At 48.7% G+C, this 23501-nt stretch overlaps 1 long non-coding RNA gene across 1 annotated transcript; it reads right to left on the reverse strand.

Annotated features, from left to right (window-relative positions):
• Window positions 1-18230: 18230 nt before the first annotated feature.
• Window positions 18231-20267, reverse strand: LOC120964441 (uncharacterized). The gene is made up of 3 exons (XR_005756756.3): window positions 19886-20267; window positions 19371-19756; window positions 18231-18874 (listed from the first exon to the last, which is right to left on the reverse strand). It is a non-coding gene; the product is annotated as an uncharacterized lncRNA (long non-coding RNA).
• Window positions 20268-23501: the final 3234 nt, after the last annotated feature.

The raw sequence follows: 23501 nt of genomic DNA on the forward strand, positions 1-23501 counted from the left end.
AGCTGAAGGATGCCGCCGACCGGTATGAGCTTCTTGAAAAGGAAAGCCAAGCGAAAGCGGCGGACCTGAAGAAAGCTATGGTAGCAGCCAAGGAGACCAGCTCTAAAATCAGAGTGGCGAAGGAGGAGCTTCGTCAAGCCGGAGATATCACGGCTGGGAAGCCCTTTTTGTTGCGGACGAAGTTCGGAGATCCGAAGTATGCCCCTCTGGATCAATTATGGAGTGCTGCAGACGTGTACTTGGACTTGGCAACGAGTGTTGCTGATGCGACTGAGTTTTTCAAAGATCAAAAAGATCATGAAGTGGAAAAGTTGTTCTGGTCGCAGTTCAGTGCTTCAACGCGTCCGCTGCTGTTAAATGAGCAAATGGTCGAGTGGGCTGAGCTCCATAGGTTGTCCGGGCTTGCCATGAGGTCTGTCGTGGATCATCTTTGGCCGGAAGGACCAAGGCCGAATAGTTATTTTGGTTTAGTGCAACGATTCCTTGGTGTTGTGCCGCATATCAACGCTGCAAAGAGGCCGGCGTGCATAGAGGGTGCGCGGATGGCTCTTGCCCGTGTTAAGACATATTGGGCAGAGATGGAGACCACCACTATTGCAACCCAGAGTTCGGCCGTAGGCCAGGTATCGACCAAGCACTATTTTGAAGAAGTCCTCGAAGGCGCTCGTTTAATAGAGGCTCAGTGCTCGAAGAGTATCATGTTCTAGTGACATGTATCCCAATTGTAAAAACAATGCTATTATGATTATAAAGGCTGTGTTTATACTTTTGCCTATAAGTATTATGATGCCTCCTATGCGGCCGTTTATGTATGTATATACCCTGAAAGTTTGCAGTCGTCGGCTTCAGCCCCCACGCATATAATGCGGGGGTGTTCGGAAAAGCGCGTATTCACACTTGATCCAACGTCTTGGTCCATGAAGGAGGTGATAGCGCGGTGAACAAGGCAATCGGACTATATTGCTTTAACACTTTCACTTAGCCATAGGAGTTTGACGGTGGGGCTACTATATAGCCCCTGGTACTTCCGCGTCTATCCGAATACGGTGCGCGTACATACATGACCAGGGAACCGGTCCTTTGTTAATGCAGAGGAATCGCGAAGATTCCGATGAGTCATCGAGAGGTTGACCAGTCTTGCGCTTTATCATGACAGTCAGTTTTCGGCTTTCTCTGCTGAGGTGCTCATCCAGATGAACCAGGGCACAATCGCAGCAGTTCTCCCGGTGCCACCTTAGATGATAGAGCGGAACGTAAGGTAGCAAAACACGGGAGCCGGGCAAACCCAACTATTGACCAAAGACATGATTCGGAGCTGGTGCATATAAGGCCAAACTTGCGACGCCGAACACTCCCTAAGGTATTCGAACTTTACAACATATGTTGGGTTGGGTAACGCCCTCGATAAACCCTAAATTTCCAGGTACGTGCATTAGTCTGACGTGGCGAAATGCCAATAACGCCAGCATCCCTCTCGGTTGTGTTGAATATCCGGAGGGTGTACAGCAACAAGAGACAGTAAGAAAGGTTTACACAGGGTCTTAATCTAAAAAGAAACCTTTGAGCGGGGCCCTGCTGCACGTCTGCGCCTGTGTCTCCGTTGTGCCGTATCCTAGAAGGGTGTGGCACGATGATCATCTGCAAAAGAAAAAACCCAGGTGAAAGTCTTCGTGCGAAAAATTGATTATTCTTAATGAACTATTAAAATTCAATCAAAATAAGGTCAAGCCGAACTGTAGTCCTTTTTATATGCGGGAAGCCCCTAGCACCACCTATACGGGTAAATCCATCGACCCCATCTCAGGTTTATCTGGGCTGTTATAGCTAGTGGTGTGCCGGACTCGTCTAGCCGTGTCCGCGGTCTTGACGACCGATCGTTTATTCTGGTTGGAGAGGCCAGTCAGTGTTCGGCTGCTAAAGTTGCCACACATTCTTCCGTACGCAAGGAATGCTCTGTGTTTCCGCTAACTATGATGGTGCCACGTGGACTGGGCATCTTAAGCTTAAGATAAGCGTAATGCGGTACTGCGTTAAAACGAGCGAAGGCCGTTCTTCCGAGTAATGCTTGATAGCCGCTTCAGAATGGAGGAATGTCGAAGGTTAACCTTTCACTTTGGAAGTTGTCGGGAGAACCGAATACAACCTCTAGTACTAGAGAGCCCGTGCAGCGGGCCTCTGGGCCTGGTATTACTCCTTTAAAGGTAGTATTGCTTTGGTTAATTCTTGTCAGGTCTATCCCCATTTTGCGGACTATGTCCTGATATATCAGATTGAGACTACTGCCGTCGTCCATAAGGACTCGAGTGAGATGGTATCCGTTAATTATTGGGTCTAGCACCAAGGCAGCAGATCCTCCGTGTCGGATACTAGTCGGGTGATCCCTGCGATCAAAAGTGATCGGGCAGGCCGACCAAGGGTTGAACTTGAGGGTGACGGGCTCTACGGTGCATACGTCTCGGAGTGCGCGTTTGCTCCTCCTCGTTACGTGAATCATGTTCACTGTTTTGACCTCTGGTGGGAATTTTTTCTATCCCCCAGTGTTTTGCCGGCGAGGCTCATCCTCGTCTTCACTTGGTGTCTCCCTCCCCTTGTGCTCGGTGTTTAGCTTGCTGGCTTGCTTGAAGACCCAGCATTCTCTGTTGGTGTGATTTGCAGGTTTGTCGGAGGTGCCATGAATCTGACATAATCTGTCTAGAATCTTATTTAGGCTGGACGGTCCATCTCGGCTGCCTTTAAATGGCTTTTTCCGTTGACCGGGTTGAGAGCCCCTGAATCCGGCGTTTACCGCTGTGTTCTCTAGGCTATCTTCATTGCTTCTACGCTTGCTTTTATGGCGTCGCGGTTTCCTATTACCATCCCTGACTTCGGATGTGCCTGGGTCGCTGGTGCCGCTACGGGCCAGCCAACTATCTTCGCCCGCGCAAAAGCGGGTCATAAGGCTTGTTAAGGCTGCCATTGTCCTCGGTTTTTCCTGGCCGAGGTGTCTGGCGAGCCATTCGTCCTGGACACTGTGTTTGAAAGCCGCTAAGGCTTCGGCATCCGGGCAGTCGACAATTTGATTCTTCTTAGTGAGGAATCTGTTCCAAAGCTTTCGGGCTGACTCTCCGGGCTGTTGAATTATATGACTTAAATCGTCTGCATCTAGAGGCCGGACATAGGTCCCTTGAAAATTAGCCCTAAAAGCATCCTCAAGCTCTTCCCACCTTCCAATTGAGTTTTTGGGGAGGCTCTTCAGCCAATGCCGAGCTGGTCCTTTCAACTTGAGGGGCAAGTATTTGATGGCGTGGAGATCATCTCCACAAGCCATATGGATATGAACGATAAAGTCCTCGATCCAGACTCCAGGGTCTGTCGTTCCGTCGTACGCCTCTATGTTCATGGGTTTGAATCCCTCTGGAAATTCGTGATCCCGTACCTCATCGGTGAAGCATAGGGGGTGCGCGGCACCCCTGTACTTGGATGTGTCATGACGTTCTGACGGTTGTAGTGTTCGGCTTTGATTCTGTGCCGGAGCGCGCTTCCTAGATCCGTAGATGGACCTGGTCATACCGACATCGTTAGCCGCCCTATCGCGGCCACGGGGTGGTCGATCCGGCTGATCGGCCGTTTTATTTTTTGGCTGTATAGGCTCTAAAGCCTCGTCATCGAATTTAGGCAGCAGCTTGCGCTTTGGATAGCTCTTTGTGTGGCGACTGCCACCGTACTTTTCTGCAGTGTCGAGCACTTTGTTCCATCTACTGTTGAGTGTATTTTGCGCGGCCTTGAGCCTTTGCTTCTGCTTCTTTAGGCTCCTCGCGGTGGCAAGAAGCCTTCTATGGAAGTTCTCTTGCTCCAAGTGCCTTTCCGAGATGATGTGTGCATCGTCGTCCGGGCTGTTCTCCTCTCCGGAGACAGGTTGATTAGCTTTACCCTCGGCGTCAGCGTTGTCGGACAGCGGCTCCGTACTATGTTCACCGTCCGCTGGCTCATTCTGCTTTGTCGCTGGGTCCATGTGGTCATCGTTTCCTCTGGAGTCGACCGGGGTATTATTCTTTCTTGCGCTGTTATCGCTGTTTTTGCCGAGGCGGGATTTGGAGCGGCGCCTACGTCATCGCTTTGGTTGCTTCTCTGCATCCTTCCGTTCCTCGTCATTGTTTTCTTTGGGTGTATCCACCATGTATATATCGTGTGATGAAGTGGCTGTCCAGCGCCCTGTGGGCGGTAGTTCCTGTTCCTCTCTTGCATCGTCGTCCATACCATCGATGTCTTCGAAGTCGAAATCGAGCATGTCGGTTAAATCGTCGACAGTGGCTATTAAGTGGGTGGTGGGTGGGGACCGAATTTCTTCGTCGTCCGCCTCCCACTCGAGCCGGACATAGTTCGGCCGAGGGTCTCCTGACAAGGAGAGAGACTTTAAAGAATCTAGCATGTCACCCAAGGGTGATTGCTGGAAAATATCCGTGGAGGTAAACTCCATGATTGGTGCCCAATCAGATTTGATAGGCACGGACGCAGGCGGTTCGGAGCCCGTGGCCGGGGACGAATCCAAGGATCCGGCAACACAGGTCTCGTAGGAGGTGAAGTCAGTATTCGGCTCTATCGCTGCTGAGTGTGCGGCCTCCGTGGCGGGGTCCATCCACCCGTCCTCGGACGGCGCAATCTGCTCCGGATTGGGGGCCGGAGTAGCCGCAGGTGTGATCTCCCGAACACCGTCCGATGACAGAGCTAAGTCATGCCCATCGTGACTGTGCGGCGCACCTGACATAGGCTCGAATCCGTCAAAGATCAAGTATCCGCGGATGTCGGCAGTATTGTTTCAATTTCCAAACCTGACCTGACGGCCAGGGGCGTAGCTCTCGATCTGCTCTAGATGGCCAAGCGAGTTGGCCCGCAGTAAGAAGCCGCCGAATACGAAGATTTGTCCGGGGAGAAAAACCTCACCCTGGATCGCATCATTGTAGATGATCGAAGGAGCCATCAAGCCTTATGGTGACGGCACAGTGGAACTCTCAATGAAAGCACCAATGTCGGTGTCAAAACCGGCGGATCTCGGGTAGGGGGTCCCGAACTGTGTGTCTAAGGCGGATGGTAACAGGAGGCGGGGGACACAATGTTTACCCAGGTTCGGGCCCTCTCGATGGAGGTAATACCCTACTTCCTGCTTGATTGATCTTGATGATATGAGTATTACAAGAGTTGATCTACCACGAGATCGTAGAGGCTAAACCCTAGAAGCTAGCCTATGATTATGATTTGTTGTTCTACGGACTAAACCCTCCGGTTTATATAGACACCGGAGGGGGCTAGGGTTACACAGAGCCGGTTACAAGGGAGGAGATCTACATATCCGTATTGCCAACTTGCCTTCCACGCAAAGGAGAGTCCCACCCGGACACGGGACGAAGTCTTGAATCTTGTATCTTCATAGTCCAACAGTCCGGCAGAAGTATATAGTCCGGCTGTCCGAGGACCCCTTAGTCCAGGACTCCCTCACAAGCATCCTACAAGGTTATACCGCAAAGGAGGTGGTTGAGTTTCGCACCGAATACATGAAACAAAGACCTATGGGTTTACCCCTCTCTCGCCATGAGGGAAGGCTGAAAGGTAAGTCGGTCCTTGCTTGCACGCAAATGGCTGCACCCGGAGAACTGGCAGAGAAAGCCCATTTCACGGTACTGCTTAACAGCCCAGTTCTCAGCGCTTATGCCGAAGAACACTTGGCGGAGATATGCCAAAGCTTCTTACCAATGGTGCCTTCTTCAGATGTGGCGATGAAGGAGCACACTAAGAACTACGCCGAATGGCTGAAGAATCATTTGGCACAAGGATCCATCGATGACATTGCTACGTGGTTGGCACAAAAGCCATCACCTATGGTGTTGATGTACCAAGCATATGACATAAATGGATACATGTTCTACACTGAGGAACGTGATCAGAAGACCTCATATCAGAACAGCGCTGTTCAAATAGAATGCATGAGTGTAGATGAAGCTGATAAAAGGGTATACTATGGCCCTGTTTGATTCGGCTGTGGATTTCTAAAAGCATCTGTGAAAAATCTGCTGTGGAAAAACAGCTGTGGAAAAACAGCTGTGGAAAATCTGATGTGAAAAAGATGTAGGTCATTTGGCAAACCAGCTGATATAGCCTTTTCAGATTTTGACCCGCAGCGGAATCAGATTTTGGAAAGCACGTCCTGGGCTGCTTCCGCTTTTGGTTTAGATTTTGTAGCGGATTTCTGGAATCGGATTCTGCTGGGTTTGCCCTTTGGTTCAGATTCTGCTGCGCGGCAGCAGAATCCGTCGATAAAAGCTGAACCAAACAGGGCCTATGGAACCATCAAAGAAATTTGGGAGCTTGACTATTGTGAGAGTTAAGGTGGCATTATTCAGGTGCGGATGGATCCCTCTTGGTCATGTAAGGTGTCAGTGGAAACGACACCTATGGGATCACGGGGAATTCCTTCTACGTTTGGCGGGCACGGGGTCGTGGAAAGAGCGGGTTTAAGGGATCAACACGGGAGATTTATCCAAGTTCGGGCCGCAAGTGATGCGTAACACCCTACTCCTGCCAGCTTGGGTTTATCTGGTGTTCTTGGACTAGCTACAAAGCGTGCCCGATCCAAAAAGTCCGAATCCTCTCTCAGTATGCCGCGGGCCTCCTTTTATAGTCAAAAGGGGCTGCCACAGTGGCACACAGGAGGTGGAAAGTTGTACAGTGGTCGAGTTTATCGCCTGACATCACAGGACAAAACACATTAAATGCGGTACTTAGGTGTCCTCTTGCTTTATCGGGGGTGGTAACGAAGCCCGTCCCGTCCGTTGCCGCTTCGCCTCGCTCCGACGCGCGTCCAGGATGACTTGGCGCGCAGCGCCATGCTGACTGGCTAGCTGCTGAGTTGGCGCGATGGTAGAGTCTTCACGAAGATCTGCATGCCACCACGCAGGTGCTTGCTGAGTTGGCCTGGAAGCTGCACGTCGCCACGCAGGTGCTTGCCTTGTTGGCGGGTTGATCGCTGTGTTGGAACGGCGGTGGAGCCTTGGCAGGTGGGGGCCTGGCTGCGGCCCCGCATATGTCCCCGGCAAGGGCCTTGCCGGGGTCTTGTAGGTGTCCCCAGCAAGGGTCTTGCCGGGGGTCTCCGTCTTCTGGTCCTCATCTAACATTGTATGTTCCTGGTCTTCACAAAGATCTGCATGCCACTATGGAGGTGCCTCCCGAGCCTTGGTTCCAATGTGGTTGATGACGCCGGAACTCTCAGGCTCAAGGGCGGCGGCTCTGCTGGTGTTGGGCGAGTTGCCCCGGCAAGGCTCTTGCCGGGGCTGTGAAGGACACCCCGGCAAGGGCCTTGCCGGGGGAGTTTCACCTCGCCCCTCAGCTCTTCATGGTTCTGGTCTTGAGCATGGCTCTGGTAATCTTTGCTTCTTCTGCCCCGCCAAGCGTCGCCACGGGCGTGGGGCTGCGACTGCCCGCGCACAAGTAAAGGGGTACAAAAAGTGACCCCTACTTTTGTACACCGACAGGAGCCCCCAGGCCTTGGCCATATATAAGCGCGGGGCGTTATTGGGCCAGGCCCAGAACTGTGCATGGGCGGGCGCGCGGCGGAGTCTTTACTGCAGTTACTCCCTCGCTCGTTGCGCTTCCCCACGACCTGCGTTGAATGCATGACGTGGGGGTCATGCGTGGGGAGGTTGCTGCACGCATGCATTACATCGTGGTAAAGAGGCGGCCTGCGCCTTCCCCATAAAAAGGGAAAACCGCAGGCGCGCTGCTCATTTACCCCCTGCGCCTTTTCCAATCTCGGAACCGCCGTTCCCCTCTTCTTCCTCAAGCGAAAAATTCGAAACTCTCGCCCCTGCTCGCCGCCGCCGCGCCCCCATTGCTCTTGATTCTTCGCCCTCTTCCAGCCGCCATGGCACCCAAAACCATCAAGGGCAAGGGAGCGGCCAAGGACGCCGGGGAGAAGGAGGTGCCGGAGAGTGAGCTGGCGGTGCTGCGGACGCAACACGCCTATTTCCCCTCGGCGGTCGATGCGATCCACCTCAGGGACTACTTCAAGCCCTTGTGGGGGAGGCCGACGACGGGGCACCCTTCCACGCATATCATCCCTGCCGATTTCGCCAAAGCCGGCCCAAATCGGTATCCCTTCTTCATGATTACTTTTCTTGCAGGCTCTGCCCCCCTTTCTCTGATTTCTTCAACGACATCATGCACACCAACGGCTTCCACCTCCTCGACTTCACGCCAAATGTCGTGGCGTGTATGGCTCTCTTCGCCCATCTCTACGAGGGCTTTGCCGGAGTGCTCCCCAGCACGGCGCTCTTCCGCCACTACTTCTATCCTCGCATCCAGCCAGGGGATGCCATTTCTGGGAGCATCGCCTAGATCTCGAGGGCCCAGGAGAAGGGCACGTACCCAGAGGGTGCCCAGAAGGAGAGGTGGGAGGAGTGGCGGGGCCGGTGGCTCTGGATCAAGGAGGAGGATCCGCAAGAGTTCTGTCGGGTTCGTCAGAGCCCGCCGACTCGCCGCAGGGACTGGAGCGAGCTCGACGCCAACGACAAGAAGCTCTCGGTCGCCACCACTAGGATCCATCTCCTCACCATGGCCGGGCTCACCCTCGAGATGATTGGGACAGATTTCATCCGTCGCCAAATCGCCCCGCTGCACAACAAGGGGAGGCCAGCCTGGGACTTCAGGAATGCGGCCGACATCATGAGGCTCCGCCCTGGCCTGAAGCATAACTTCACGGTGATGGGGCATGCCCATTTTTGCCAGAGGCTCTTCCAGCTCAATGTGGGCGACGACGGCTGGGCTGAGAGGACCGGCAGGGCCGCGAAGTCTGGCAAGGCCGTCAAGGGGCCCCTGTTTGGGTTGCCGGCGGGAGTGGTCCCGCTGAGCAACAACTCTCGCCAGTCCGCCATTGTCGCTATGACGCCGGACTTCAATGCGCACGGCCTTGACCTGGCCTGGGCCGAGCCACCAGCAGAGAAAGTGCAGGAGTTCTTCGATAACTTTTCGGAGAGCTATGTTCGCGACGAGCCGGAGCTCATCCGCGACACCACCAAGGAGGAGCTAGATTACATCGCCGCCAGGGAGGCGGAGGCAGCGCCGGTGCCGGAGGATGAGGCCAACGCGGCCGCGGAGGAGAAGGAGCTCGCCCAGTGGGCGGAGTCTGCCGGGGAGGCCAGCGGCGTCGGCGCCGGGTCCCCCCTTATCGAAGACGCGGGCGAGGAGTCGCCCGAAGAGGAAGCCGAATAAGACGACCCTCCGTCCGCGAGGAAGAAACGTGTCCTGCAGCGGGCCAGCTCCGGCGAGCCGGTCCGGCCCGGCAGGACCACGCAGCGGCAACCGGCTCAGGAGTAGCTCGTGCGCCAGACGAGGGCGATGAAGGCCGCGACAGCGAAGAGGGCGGTGAAGGCCGCAGTGGCGAAGAAGACAGCGACTGCCTCCTCCTCGTCCAAGCGGCGCCGGACCCCATCCCCTTCTCCCTCTCCCTCGGATAGCACCCTAGAGGGCGAATTCAACCTTGGGTCTTTTAGCCCGAAGAGGAAGAGGAAGTTAGTGGAGGAGGAGGTGGAGAATGAGTAAGTATTTCGTCCCCCATCATCTCATGTCCTTATGGACCAGGCTCAGCTGAACTCCCAGGAGGATGACCTTGCCGCCCGTGAGGAGGTGCTCGCCGCCACACTCTGCGGCAAGGATGAGGAGGTCGAGAAGCTCGTCGCGCAGCGGACCCAGGAGCCGGAGCAGAGGCACAAGGAGGCACTCAATGCTCAGGCCCTGGTCCACGCCGACAAGGTGAAAGAGCTGGAGGTGGAGCGGGATGGGCTGAAGAAACAGGTCTTGGAGCTGACGGAGGAGAGGGATGTGGCCAACGGCTCTTTGGCGGAGGCGCAGGCCATAGTCTTCGGCAAGGCCGAGCTACTCTCCAAGGCCAATGACTCCATCAATGACCTAAAGCTGAAGCTGGAGGGCTTGGAGGGGAAGCTTTCAGAGGCTGGGGCTCGCGAGGAGACCCTGAACAAGGACCTGGAGTAGAAACGGCTCCGGAGGGATGGCGCTGCCGAGTACGAGGAGTACGTGAAGGGCGTGAACCTCTGGATCAGCCGGCTAGCCGCTGTCGCAGGGAAACTCACCGCCCAGCTTGCCGTCATGGGCATGCCGGACGTCAAGATCTCCGAGGACGGGAACACAAGCCCCAATGTCAGGCTGACCTTGTTCTTCGAGCGCATCCTCGATGCCTTGGAGCAGCTCTGCTCCAACCGGGCGGCTTATCTGGCCAACGACACCCTGTCGGGGCGCCCTGACCATGGTGCTCACCAAGGTGGCGTTCTGGAACGCCACCGTCAACTTTGCCGACGCGTTGGAGAGCTTGCCGGAGGAGACGGACCTCACAGTGCTCAAGGAGCATATCAAGCCCATCATCGACTACGTCGACGGAGTCGAGAGGGTGGAGGGCCAGCGCCGGGACTAGGCACCCCGTTTCTCGTCGCCGCTGCGAGTTCAAGACCAAGACAATTTTATCTTAAGTTAGAACCGCAACGATTATTTGATGTAATATAACTTTGCAGTACTTAAGATCAAGCACACTATCTTCCCGTTAGATCCTTCTTTGTATGTTTGCACCCTATGCTTGGTCGGATAAGGCTGCCGGCACGTAAACCCATGCCGGGGTGCTTTGAGGACAGATCCTTAGCAGCCTGCCGGGGGGCGCTTGCTGCCGGGCAAGCCACCTTGCCGTTCTCAGCGCGGCCGCTTGAACTGTCGAGCGGGCTCGAAACAGAGCAAGGGTGTTGCCAATAGCGGAAGGGTCCCATTACGTGCAGGTTTCCCATACAAGGAACGAGATCTTTCGAGGAAGACAGACCCACAAAAATGAAATTACTCAAAATTTTGCGTGGCTTAGCTTTCATGGCCACGCGGATGGCTGTAGCGGCTGCGGACGGCGCCAGAGGGTGGCTAATAGACGTCGCCTTTTCCTCTCGAGCCATCCCCATGAAGAAGTCGGTGTGCTGACCTTCAAACTAGATTTTCACAGCTTGCGCTCCCCTACCTGGCGCGCCAAAGATGTCGGTGGAAACGACACCTATGGGATCACGGGGAATCCCTTCTACGTTCGGCGGGTGCGAGGCTGTGGAAAGAGCAGGTTTAAGGGATCAACATGGGAGATTTATCCTGGTTCGGGCCGCAAGTGATGCGTAACACCCTACTCCTGCTAGCTTGGGTTTATCTGGTGTTCTTGGACTAGCTACAAAGCGTGCCCATTCCAAAAAGTCTGAATCCCCTCTCAGTATGCCGCGGGCCTCCTTTTATAGTCAAAAGAGGCTGCCACAGTGGCACACAGGAGGTGGAAAGTTGTACAGTGGTCGAGTTTATCGCCTGACAGCACAGGACAAAACACATTAAATGCGCTACTTAGGTGTCCTCTTGCTTTATCGGGGGCGGTAACGAAGCCCATCCCGTCCGTTGCCACTTCGCCTCGCTCCGACGCGCGTCCTGGCTGACTAGGCGCGCAGCGCCACGCTGGCTGGCTGGCTGCTGAGTTGGCGCGATGGCATAGTCTTCACGAAGATCTGCATGCCACCACGCAGGTGCTTGCTGAGTTGGCCTGGAAGCTGCACGTCGCCACGCAGGTGCTTGCCTTGTTGGCGGGTTGATCGCTGTGTTGGAACGACGGTGGAGCCTTGGCAGGTGGGGGCCTGGCTGCGGCCCCGCATATGTCCCAGCAAGGGCCTTGCCGGGGTCTCGTAGGTGTCCTCGGCAAGGGTCTTGCCGGGGGTCTCCGTCTTCTGGTCCTCATCTAACATTGTATGTTCCTGGTCTTCACAAAGATCTGCATGCCACTATGGAGGCGCCTCCCGAGCCTTGGTTCCAATGTGGTTGATGACGCCGGAACTCTCAGGCTCAAGGGCGGCGGCTCTGCTGGTGTTGGGCGAGTTGCCCCGACAAGGCTCTTGCCGGGGCTCTGAAGGCCACCCCGGAAAGGGCCTTGCCGGGGGAGTTTCACCTCGCCCCTCAGCTCTTCATGCTTCTGGTCTTGAGCATGGCTTTGGTAATCTTTGCTTCTTCTGCCCCGCCAAGCGTGGCCACGGGCGTGGGGCTACGACTGCCCGCGCACAAGTAAAGGGGTACAAAAAGGGACCCCTACTTTTGTACACTCACATAAGGGTTGATGATTACAGGAAGACCTATGTTAACAGGACAATGATGGCATATCACGCGGACCCGTTCATTCTTACCAGCGGTGCTACCCAGATTTTCTTTGCGGAAGACCCCTTGCATAAGAACTGCCATGTAGTGATGCATGGGAAGAGGAGGGTACTGGGTGTCGAGGATGTTGTCGATAAGGACGAGTACGATGAATTTGCTGAGTTGCCGGTCAAGGGATCACGCACCCGTGCAACAGAGCAGCGTAAAATCACCAGAAAACCCAAGTTCGTTCGGGGTCAACGTAATGATCCTAGTTCCCCCATGTACATGGGAATTAAGCCGTAAGACTAGTCTTTATGCCTACCCTGCAACTTAATTCGTTCAATTTAGAACTATCATGTGTACTGAATATGTGAGTTATGCCCGGTTTTCTGTTGATGTAAGAACCGTTAATATGTTGACCTTGATATGCTGTCAGCTCAGGCAATGAATATGAACTGTTTTTTGTTATTATTATTATTATTATTATTATTATTATTATTATTATATCATAGAGGTAGCACACTCAATTTATCTCACTATAGTATGTGTGAAAAAAAATATGCAATCTGGTTTGCGAATAGCACATGGTTCGTTGATTAAAGCCATGTGCCGACCAAACCCCGCCCACGATCTGAGTCGTGCTTTCTGATTGGCCAGAACCCAAACCCCACAGATCGTACGTCTGCACCGTTGGATACTCCCAGATCGAACGACGATCCCCATCCCTTTCGACAACACATGCAATTCCGGTTGTAATTTTCTTTTTTATGCACAAAATGCATGTTAAACTCAAAAAATGTCTTAAATATAGCTAACGATACCTAAAATGCGCCAGAAAATCAAACCAGTGGTATAATGGTGATTGTGTACCGTGGAAATTTCTATGAGGCCAAACGATGAAGTCACCGGCCACTGGAGTTTGAATTGACACGTCTCCTTTTGGAAACCATGATCCTTCATGTGAGATGCTCTGGTTTGGAAGGAGAGATCATCAAAACTTCTGCCAAACTTTACCAGTTTTTTTCCACAGGGTCATGAGAGCACGCCACGGGCACACATCGATTTTGATGATGTCCGGACTCCATCTAAATTTCCTGTGATTAAAATACCAACTAGGCCTACGCCAGTGGCCGCACCTCACGGCTGAAATGTTTGAAACTTCTCCCCACTTCTCGAACAAACGGATGAAAACTCGCAAAGCGACGCACAAATGATTTGTATTGCTAGGCTGATCGTAATGGGAGTATCATAGTTAGTATATCATGCATGCCAACTAGGCAATTTTGATGAGCTGTCATGGAATTAAATGAAGAAAGAGAGGGTTATGTATCATATCGTGATATCCTATCATAATAAATGCTATGGTACTATGTGCCATGCATGACAATAAATAAAATACTACATGATACTAACTTATGATACTATGCGCGCATTACAGAGGTAGTATCATGCATATACCAGTATCATATGCATGATACTAGTATATGATACTCCCATTAGGCTGCTTCCAATGCATTGGTGCTTACATGAGGTGCTAAGCATATTAAATACTTTAGCAACTAAAGACCCCAATGCGTAGGTGCTTAGCTTATTGGTGCTAAGTATCCTTCATTTAATTATTTTGCAACTAAAGATCTTCATGCATTGGTGGGATTCTTCCATTTAAGTGTTTTGCCTAGGTTCTCGCGCTTGGCATTGTTTCTTCCCGGGGTCACCACACTCATCTCTCTCCTCTTAATTATCTTGCCACATCGGATTTTTTGCCTACATGGCAGCCTTAGCACCTGTACAAGGTGGAGCATTGGGAGGGGCCTTACAACCAGCCTTATCATATACTAGTATCATGCATATGATACTATAGTATATGATACTATAGTATATGATACTACCTCCTTAATGCGTGCATAGTATCATAAGTTAGTATCTTAAGTTGCCTTATTAATTGCCATGCATGACACAAAGTAGTACACCATTTAATATGATACCACACCCTCTCTTTCCTCATTTAACTGTGTGCCACTACATCATCCAAAAAGTCTAGTAGTTGGCATGCATGATACCGCTTATGATACTCCCATTACGACCAGCCTTAGGGTGGCCATAGTGGGGGGCCGGTATCATAGCCGGTATCATGCACTCGGGAATAGCAAATATGATGATGTGGCAAAGAAGTAACATAGGTAGATACCATAACATAATAAATATGTTGTACTACTTTGTGTCATGCATGGCCATAAATACGGTCGTCTATGATACTATTCTATGATACTATGCACTATGAAGGTATGTACGTAGTATCATATATACACTAATATCATATGCATGATACTATAGTTATATGATACTCCCCACTATAAGGCTGGTCATAGTGGTGGTATCATAGCCCATATCATGCACTCGGAAATAGCAAGTATGCTAATGTGGTAAAGAATTAAATAAGATAGAGAGGGTTAGAGTAACATATAGGTAGATATCTATCATGTTCAATGCGATGCTATATGATCATCTATGATACTACTCTATTATACTATGCACTATAATTAAAGGTAGTATCATACAGTAGTATCATATATATATATATATATATATATATATATATATATATATATATATATATACATAAACACTATTCTGATCACGGGATCAGAATAATATTCTGATCACAACCTGAACTGCCGGAGTAACGCGCCTGAACTTCTCTTTGTACGAACCCGACCTTCGGGCTATCTTCGCAACCGTGGTTTCCCCCGCGAATTATTCTGGTTAGTCGTGTTCTGTATGATGTTAGTGTAATCTAGAAATGTTTTTAGCAACTAAATACCGGTTTGAAATAGGAATCTCGCTCGTTGGCGGATTTTGTTCTCGGGTCGTGATGAAATTGCATTTTTTGCAATTTTACTGCCTGAGTTGTTCGACCTGAACTCCTCCCAGTGGTAGGTTGAACTTCCGCCAACATTGCCCAAATGGGGCTTGCCATATACCGTTGGAAAGCTATGGACACCAGTATCATGACCCAAGTTAAATTTTTGGCAAAATGTAAGCGGTTTAAGAGCAGTTTTGAAAACCGTTTTTTTCATACAAAAAACGTGAATCATATTTTCCATTGCATTTCTAAACCGTTTATAGGAATGAGGCAAATAATATGGCGTTGGAAAGCTGCTGCAAAACCGCTCCTTCCACATGTTGAAAGTTTTCTCTAATTCCCTACGGTTAAAGAGTAATTTGGAAAATCATAAAATTTCACAAACCGAACAGCCGAGTTCGTATTTTCGATGTCATTTCTAAATGGCTAATCCAATTGAGGCAAATAATATGGCGTTGGAAAGCTTATGAAAATGTGTTCTCATGTTGAAAGTTTTTTCTAATTTTGAACGGTTTAAAAGTGATTTATAAAACGGTCCAAGTTGCACCGAGTTAGTATTTTTGAGCTAATTTTTTAACTGTACGTCCGAATGTAGCAAATGGTATGGCGTTGGAAACCTTGAGGAAATGCGAAAATTTTTGGTATATATTATTCCTCCCAATTACTTACTGTTTTAAGTCAGTTTCGAAAATGGCTAAAAACGTATTTTCGCTGTAATTTCTACAAACTTTATCGGAGTTGGACAAATAATATACTGTAGAAAAGCTAAGGAAAATGCGAAACTTTTTCATGTTCATGGTTTTCTCTAATTCCTAGCCATTTTCAAGTAATTTCGAAAACGGCGGGATCATTCGTTCTGCCTTTATCGCGTAACAGATTCTTCAAAAATGCAACGCGTGAAGAACTTGAACTTCTCGGCATGTGTACTTGAACTTCACTCTGTTTTTTCACGTGCTTTTCTTGCTCGTAGCTCTCGATCCACTGCTCGTAGCTCTCCATCCACTCACCGGAATTGAGCAAGTGATATACCGATGGAAAGCTGCTGTAAACACGCAACTTTCCCGTGCTGATCATTCTTTCATCCTCGCGATGATTTTAAAAGTTTTTCATCTGAAATTCATTTAGTGTAGTTGGTGAACTTCGTGTTGTTTTCACGTTGAACTTCTGTGACATTTTTTTTTGTAATTTTGTCATCCATTTCGTCAGTGTTACACAAATGATATTCTTTTTGTAGAAATCTCTCTCACAATAAATTTTTTAACTTTCTCCGACCGGGGACTTGAACTTACACAAATGATATTCCTGTCATTTTGAAATAAATTAGAAAATGACGAGATCATGATTTCTGCCTTCATCGCGAATGGAAACGCACTGAGTGAAGTAGTTGAACTTCTCGGGTATGTCTGTTTGAACCTCACTCTGTTTTTAACGTGTTGTTTTTTGCACTGCGTGAAGTAGTTGAACTTCTGGGGCATGTCTGTTTGAACTTCAGTCTGTTTCACTTTATTGTTTTTTTCTTATATGAAATACACTCCATGTAGTACGTGAACTTCCGGTTGTTATCACTTTGAACTTCTCTCTGGTTTGAGAGAATTATTTTAAAACACAAAAAACAACATATTTTTTATGTATTCTTGGACATCTAAATACGCGGTGAACCTCTCTCACAAGAATTGTTTGAACTTTTCCTCGCCGAGCACTTGAACTTCTAGCAACCATTTTTTCGTTTATGAGTTGTTTTTAAAAGTGAAAAAATGGCGTTGTGTTTTTTATTTTATTTTGAACAGGTAAAGCCTAGGTTTTAATAAACTCTGAACTTCTCTGTTTTTTCAATTTGAACTTCACCTTTTTATATTTTGAGTAAAGAATTGTATTCGATTTTTACACGGAAAAAATCGAGCATGGAAATACAATGTGAACCTGTCTCGCAAGAATTTTTGAACTTCCCCGGACAGAGCACTCGAACTTCTTTCAACAAACCTTTTAAGCTTTTATTTTCTATACTTTTATTCTCACCTGAAATGCATTCCTTGCAGTACTTGAAATTTTCGTTGTTTTCACTATGAATTTCTGTCACATTTTTGTGTGTACGTCGAATTACACACAATTAAATGTCAAACGTCATTTTTTGCCATTTTAAAACATGTAAATGGAGGTCGAACGTCCCGCAATATAAATTCTAAACCGTGCACGAAGGTGCACGTGAACTTTCTTGTAACAAATGTGAGTTTTTTTATATATTTCGGTCTTCTCTGTTATTTTGATTTCAACTTCTTAGTCATATTCTTAGAAAGGAAATATGTTTTTAAATAAGCATCAAACTTTTTTTGTAAATTGAACTTCATAGTTTTATTTTTCTTAGAAACGGTAATAATTTGAGTTTCCCGTATACCTCGAACTACTCATCTTTTTTAATTTGAACTTCGTCATTTTTATTCTTTAGTAACAAGGAAAATCTGAGTTTTTATAAATATCGAACTTCTTTATTTTTGTAATTTGGACTTCTTAGTTTATTTATTTTAGTAACGAAAATATCCTAGTTTTGTATTAAATATGAACGTCTAGAGTTTTTTAATTATAGAAACGTTGAAAGTGTTTTTCTGATTTTTGAACTACTGTATTTTTCAAAATTCGAACTTCTTATTTTTTATTTTGTTTTTTAGAAACGGTGAAATAACTGCTGAGCTTTTCCAAAACATATACCGAAGATATTTGGACTTCGATTTTTTGTATGTATGAACTTCCAGTTTATTCAAAAAATAAAGGAAAAGACATACCCATAGCACGAGCACACCGAACGCACACACACACGACGATCTTATAAAAGAAATGGGCAGCGACACACTATGGACTAAATGCATTCTATTTATCTCAAAATGAGGTGCAGTAGCGTTTTTCCTTCTCTGTTGCTAGTAGCAGGACTTCACACATTTCACCAAACATGCTAGTTATTAGGGAAAAATCCCGTTTTTCCTTGTCTGTTGGTAGTAGCAGGACTTCACACATTTCACCAAACATGCTAGTTATTAGGGAAAAATCCCGTTTTTCCTTGTCTGTTGGTAGTAGCAGGACTTCCCACATTTCACCAAACATGCTAGTTATTAGGGAAAAATCCCACACGTGCACAGGGAGAAATGTGTGTGTGGTGCTACCAGTGTGCTTGCCATGTGTACACAGACTAGAAATTGAGCAGCAATGATGTAACATCGGTAGTTAGTCTAGAACGTCCAAATAAAACATGTTAATACAGAACGTCCACAAAAAACTAAAGTTTTTGTTGATGTCAACCACGTAAACATGTGGCTGCTGACAGCTAAGCAATGTATCGCATGCAAGTTGGGAACATGGTCCAAATCGTGATGTAACTAGCTCACGCAGTGGCTCCTTGACGTCTCCACTCTCTGTCCTCGGCAACATTTCTGAATCACCGCATGCGTATGAGCATATGTTACAAGGTGGGATCACATTCACAATCGACCTTCTGCCATTTCTTTATAGGAACTTCGACCCAAGAACACACGATAAACTTCGGCCTTGCTGAAACAAATTGCTTTGAACACACGACATAGTCACCCACATTGTCTGAACATTTTGCCGGCGGCAATGTCATTGAACTTGGCGTAGACCTGTAGTAAAACTTCCAGGTACTGCACACACTCGCACTAAGATTTTTTTACTGAACACAAAATATGAACTTGACGTAGACCCATGGTAGAACTTCTTGGTACTGCACACACTTGCACTGAGACATTTTCCATTCAGGCTCAGGAGGTGGTAGGTTTAGGATGAACGATTGAAGGTCCACGCAAGTTAATCGAGAAACAAACTCCATAAGATTTCCTGCAGGACAAGAAAGATCTTAGCCTTTTTCAGTTAATGCAAGAAATATATTTTTTGCATTTTAAAGAACATATTTTTGTTCTCTAGTGAAAAGAGCACAAGTATATGCACATGAAAGTATGAAACCACCAACCAACAGTTTGTATCATGAGGTTTCTAGTTAGGCGTAAACATATGAAATGTGCACCATGCGTTAACATTTTCTTCATCCTACACCATTGCTCCCTTCTCAGGCATTAACACAAACACTACTTAGACACAGAAACGTGTAGCAGTTTTTTGGTGCAAATATTTGAAGATAAAGATAGAAACAGAGACCTAGGCAAGAGACAAAACAATCCTCAGTTCAAAGTTTTGACAAAATCCCATTTGATATAAGAAACCAAGCAACAACAAAATTGCATTGGCAAATGTTGTTCATCTGACACAAGACTTATTCCACTTTTTTATTCCTCCTCTTCTCATGAAGAATACATCAGAGAAAGCACATGCGTACCAGGAACTGGAAAATTAGGTGCTCCATCTCTCAGTCGATGACGATTTTTGTGGTTGTCGTATGCTCTAACCGTCCCGGGAAAGGTCAAGGCGGCCCTCGCGAGAAGTTCAACTAATAGGGGAGAGCGTCCCTCACAAAAAAATAGGGTACAACGGAGGCAGAATGGATGAGGTTGGGAAAGTCAAGGCGCGCGGGGTCTCAGAAGTGATGCGGCCACGTCGGGAAATTCAGAGAAGTTGCTCCAGGCCGAGCCCAGTGGAGGCAGGGTCGTAGAAGGATAGCAGAACAATGTGTGCCCATACTACTAATCTCCATCTTCAGAAGAGTAGAGCCAGCCAGCAGATAACCTCGCCATGTCACCTGTTACTTGTTAGACGATGTGTGCCCTACAGAAAAGCAACAGTAAACAAACCTTAGTTAGCAGCAGCAGCCATCATCTCAAGGTGACAGAGGCAAGCAAACTAGGCCACCGCACGATCCTCAACCAACCGTGCGGTTTTGACATGGTAACTAACAGGTTGTAGAAGGACAGCAGAACGCGGGCGGCCGGTCGGGTCTCCCTCACCGTCCGGTGGCATGGACGCGCGGAGATGCTGGAGCTAGGCAGTGGCTTGGGAGGCGGCGGCGCCTCATCATATCGGGCGGCAGCGACGCATGACAATGGCGGCGGTGGATGGTGCGCCGGGAAGCTGGGGCCACGGCGGTGGCAGATAGGGGCGGCGGGGAACGTAGGATCCATGGCGGAGGATGGATGTGGAGGTCCGCGGCGGCGCGCGGGGCTCCACTGCCTGGCGGCGGCGTTCGGGGATCCACAGCCCAGCGGCGCAAGGGGATCTAGGGACGGCGGCGACCAGCAGATGGCAATGGGCGTGGGTGTGGGTATATATATATATAGGACAGCATTATTCTAATCCCAGGATGATAAGGGCCCGACGAGATCCTCCTTAGGGCATCTACAACGGGGGCGCTAAGAGTGGGCGCCAGGGTGAAAATCCTGTCCGTTACGCTACGTTTCCGTTCGATCTTGGGATTCTTCTTTGCGTCGATGCCAGATGATTCCCCGGCGCTTCAGCGAGAATTTTACGCACGAGGGGGCTAAGGCTGGAGCCGGGCGCTAGCGTAACAGCTCAATACGGCTGATGCAGGCGTATATTTGTTTTCTGTTGGGCAGGCGCTTGGTCACCTACGCGTTGGAAGGATGGGCGCCAGCGTACACCTTTATTTCCCTTTTTAATTTCTCTAGCGCCTATAGATTTCTGTTAGCGCTGTGAAGCCCGATGCTAACAAAGACGCTAAGTGAAAAAAATCAAAAAAATCTCGCTTAAGCGCCTCTGTAAGCGCTCTGCATTGTTGATGCCCTTAGATGCCGAGAAACCCACCGGACCGACTCAAAAAATCACCACACTCCACCCGCTGCCCCGATCCCCACCTTCTCCCTCGATTCCCTCCGTCGAACGCCCGATCTCGCCGCCGACGCCCCCCACGGCCTGCGTCGCCGGCGCCACTCATCCTCCGCCGTCGATGCGCTCCCTCCCCACGGCCGGCCCGCTCCCACCCGACGGCTGGCGCGCTCCCTTCCCGGCCGGCGCGCTCCCTCCCCGCGGCCGGCGCGGTCCCTCTCTGCAGCCGGCGCCCATCCTCCTCCGCGACCGGCGTGGTCCCTCCCTGCTGCAGCCCGCCAATGCTCCTCCGCTGCCGGCGCGGTCCCTCCCCGCTGTAGCCTGCCACTTCTCCTCCGCGACCGGCGCGGTCCCTCCCCGCTGCAGCCCGCCCCTCCTCCATAGATGGCCTTCACCGACTGCTACAGCCCATCCAGGTGGTGGCCGTCATCCTCGACCCCGATCCACATCTGCCTGGGCTTCTATGGCTGACCTGCCCAATCGCCGATGGATTCCTTCTCCAAACAGCTACAACCTCCCTCCCCCAAGCAAGCCGCCATACATCACCGTGGATCCCCATGGCGAACCACGCCGACACCCTGATCTGGACTTCCAGCTCCTCCCACCTCACCGTGGGTCGGCCCCGCAACCTGCCTCCTTTCTCGAGTCGCCTGCGCACCGGGCGCCGTGCGCCACCCCGCCTTCCTCCATGCACCACCTCTGAACGGGTCGTCGCGCGCCGTCCGAGCTTCCAGCCTCGTCCCTCCGCCCTCCGACGCCACCACAGATCGCCTTCGTCACCCCTCGTACAGGTCGCTGTCGATGCTGATGTTCTCAACCCCTCCTACCTCATCCACTCTACGCTCCCCTAGGTTCTTCTGCATCTCTCGTGCGCGGCCATGACTTGTTCTCCAATGGTCAGCATACGACACTGGTTGTTTCTGGCAAATTAGACCCGCCTGCGCTGCTGCTGTTGTTGGTCGTCAGGTCAGCCATGCCCAATCCAACGAGGAGCAGTAGTAGTAGGTACTGGAGGAGATCAAAGTGTGTGTTGTGGTGAGGAGTGTTGTTTGCAAAATTTGCGTTGGCCTTCTCTAGCCGCGTCATCGTTACTGCTGCTCCATACAAGTATGGACTGCAGGACGCCTCCGCTGCATGACCAAGTGCCGGCCCTTTTCTCTGAACCTCTTCCTTTCTGCTTGCACACTCTGAACTAATACTGCTACACTTGCCGTTAAGTGCTCCACCAAAAAACAAAATGTAAGTGAGAGAATAGTGCTCGATTGTGATAGGATAAGAAATGTGTGGTGGTGAGAGGACAAAGAAAAAGAACACACGTACTACTTTAGAAAAACCAAATGCTTCTTCTCTATCAAATTGATTCTGATCCACACCAAACAGTGCCCCCAAATCTGCATGCTCTTGATTTGTGATGTCTGAACTTCAGCTGTACCTACAGGATTTAAAACGACTGGTATTTTGGTCATTGGTTTCAGTTTAACAAGTTGGTTTTCTTCCAAGTTTATCTCCAAAATGCATCAACGCCGTGGAGTTTTAATTCTTCAATTTCTTTGAGAAGAAGAACGACAGCAGCATATTTCTCTGAATTTCCCATTCGGCCAAAACTAGACCGCATAAAAGTGCACGTACAGTATACTATTACAACAAATATCATGTAAAATCCAGAGATAAAAAGCGAATATATTCACTTTTTTTGTTTTCATTTGTATTTTCTCTGACTGTACATGATAGCGAATCATTTCTATTAATCAGACTCTTGTTGGTGAGCTCATACATTTCTAAATGGGTGGGAGTTCACATAGTGTCGCCAAGATAGTAGTAGACGGATGAATTTGTGTGCGTGTGTGGGGACGAATTTGCATCTTTGGGTACTGGTGTTGATTGCTATGATTTTTCTCGATGTTTGAAGGGTCGCTAATTGTTGTATTTTTTTTGTAAAAGTTTGGATTGTTCAACATTTACAAAACACTAAGATATTGTTTCCGTGACTATAAGAATAAAATGGAGAAGTTCAAATGAAAATAACAGAATAATTTGATGTTTATATACCAAGAAGAAAACATGCCACACCAAGAAAATGTTAACTTTGGAGGTTCAAATTTGATAAATTGGAGAGTTCGTTAAAATTGAGACAACTAAAAAGACACACATGTTGTACAAAAAACAACATTTCCATGGATTTCCCCTTTTTCAAATAGAAACCCAAGAATATAAAAAGTTAAAAACAAAAAAAATACAATTTAAAATTTGTAACAAAACATAATTTTCACGTTTCTATAAAAATCCCAGGAAGGCCAAACTAAGAGAAATTCAAATTGTTTTATACAAAATGTTTTTCCCCATTTCTTAAAAACCTAGAAGTTCAACTTGAAAAATGATCATTTAAAAAATTAAAAAAATTGGATTTCCCTGTTTCTAGGAAAACCTAGATTCAAATTTAAAAGACGAAGAAGTCCAATGTTTATTACAAACCGAAGAAGGTCAAACTGAAAAAAAGCATCTCAACACAAATTTATAAAAATAGGGATTTTCTCCGTTAAAAAAACCTAGAAGTTCAAATCTAAAAAATAGAGCGGCTTCATGTTTATTAAAAACCATGATCTTTTTCGTTAGCGTAGAAATAAAATTATGAAGTTCAAATTAAAAAATAACAAATCGATGTTTATACAAAATCCAGATTTTCCTAATTATTAAAGAATGAAAAAAGGAAGCTAAAAAGACAAGAAGTTCA

Source organism: Aegilops tauschii, chromosome 5, assembly GCF_002575655.3.
Source record: "Aegilops tauschii subsp. strangulata cultivar AL8/78 chromosome 5, Aet v6.0, whole genome shotgun sequence".
NCBI lineage: Eukaryota > Viridiplantae > Streptophyta > Magnoliopsida > Poales > Poaceae > Aegilops > Aegilops tauschii.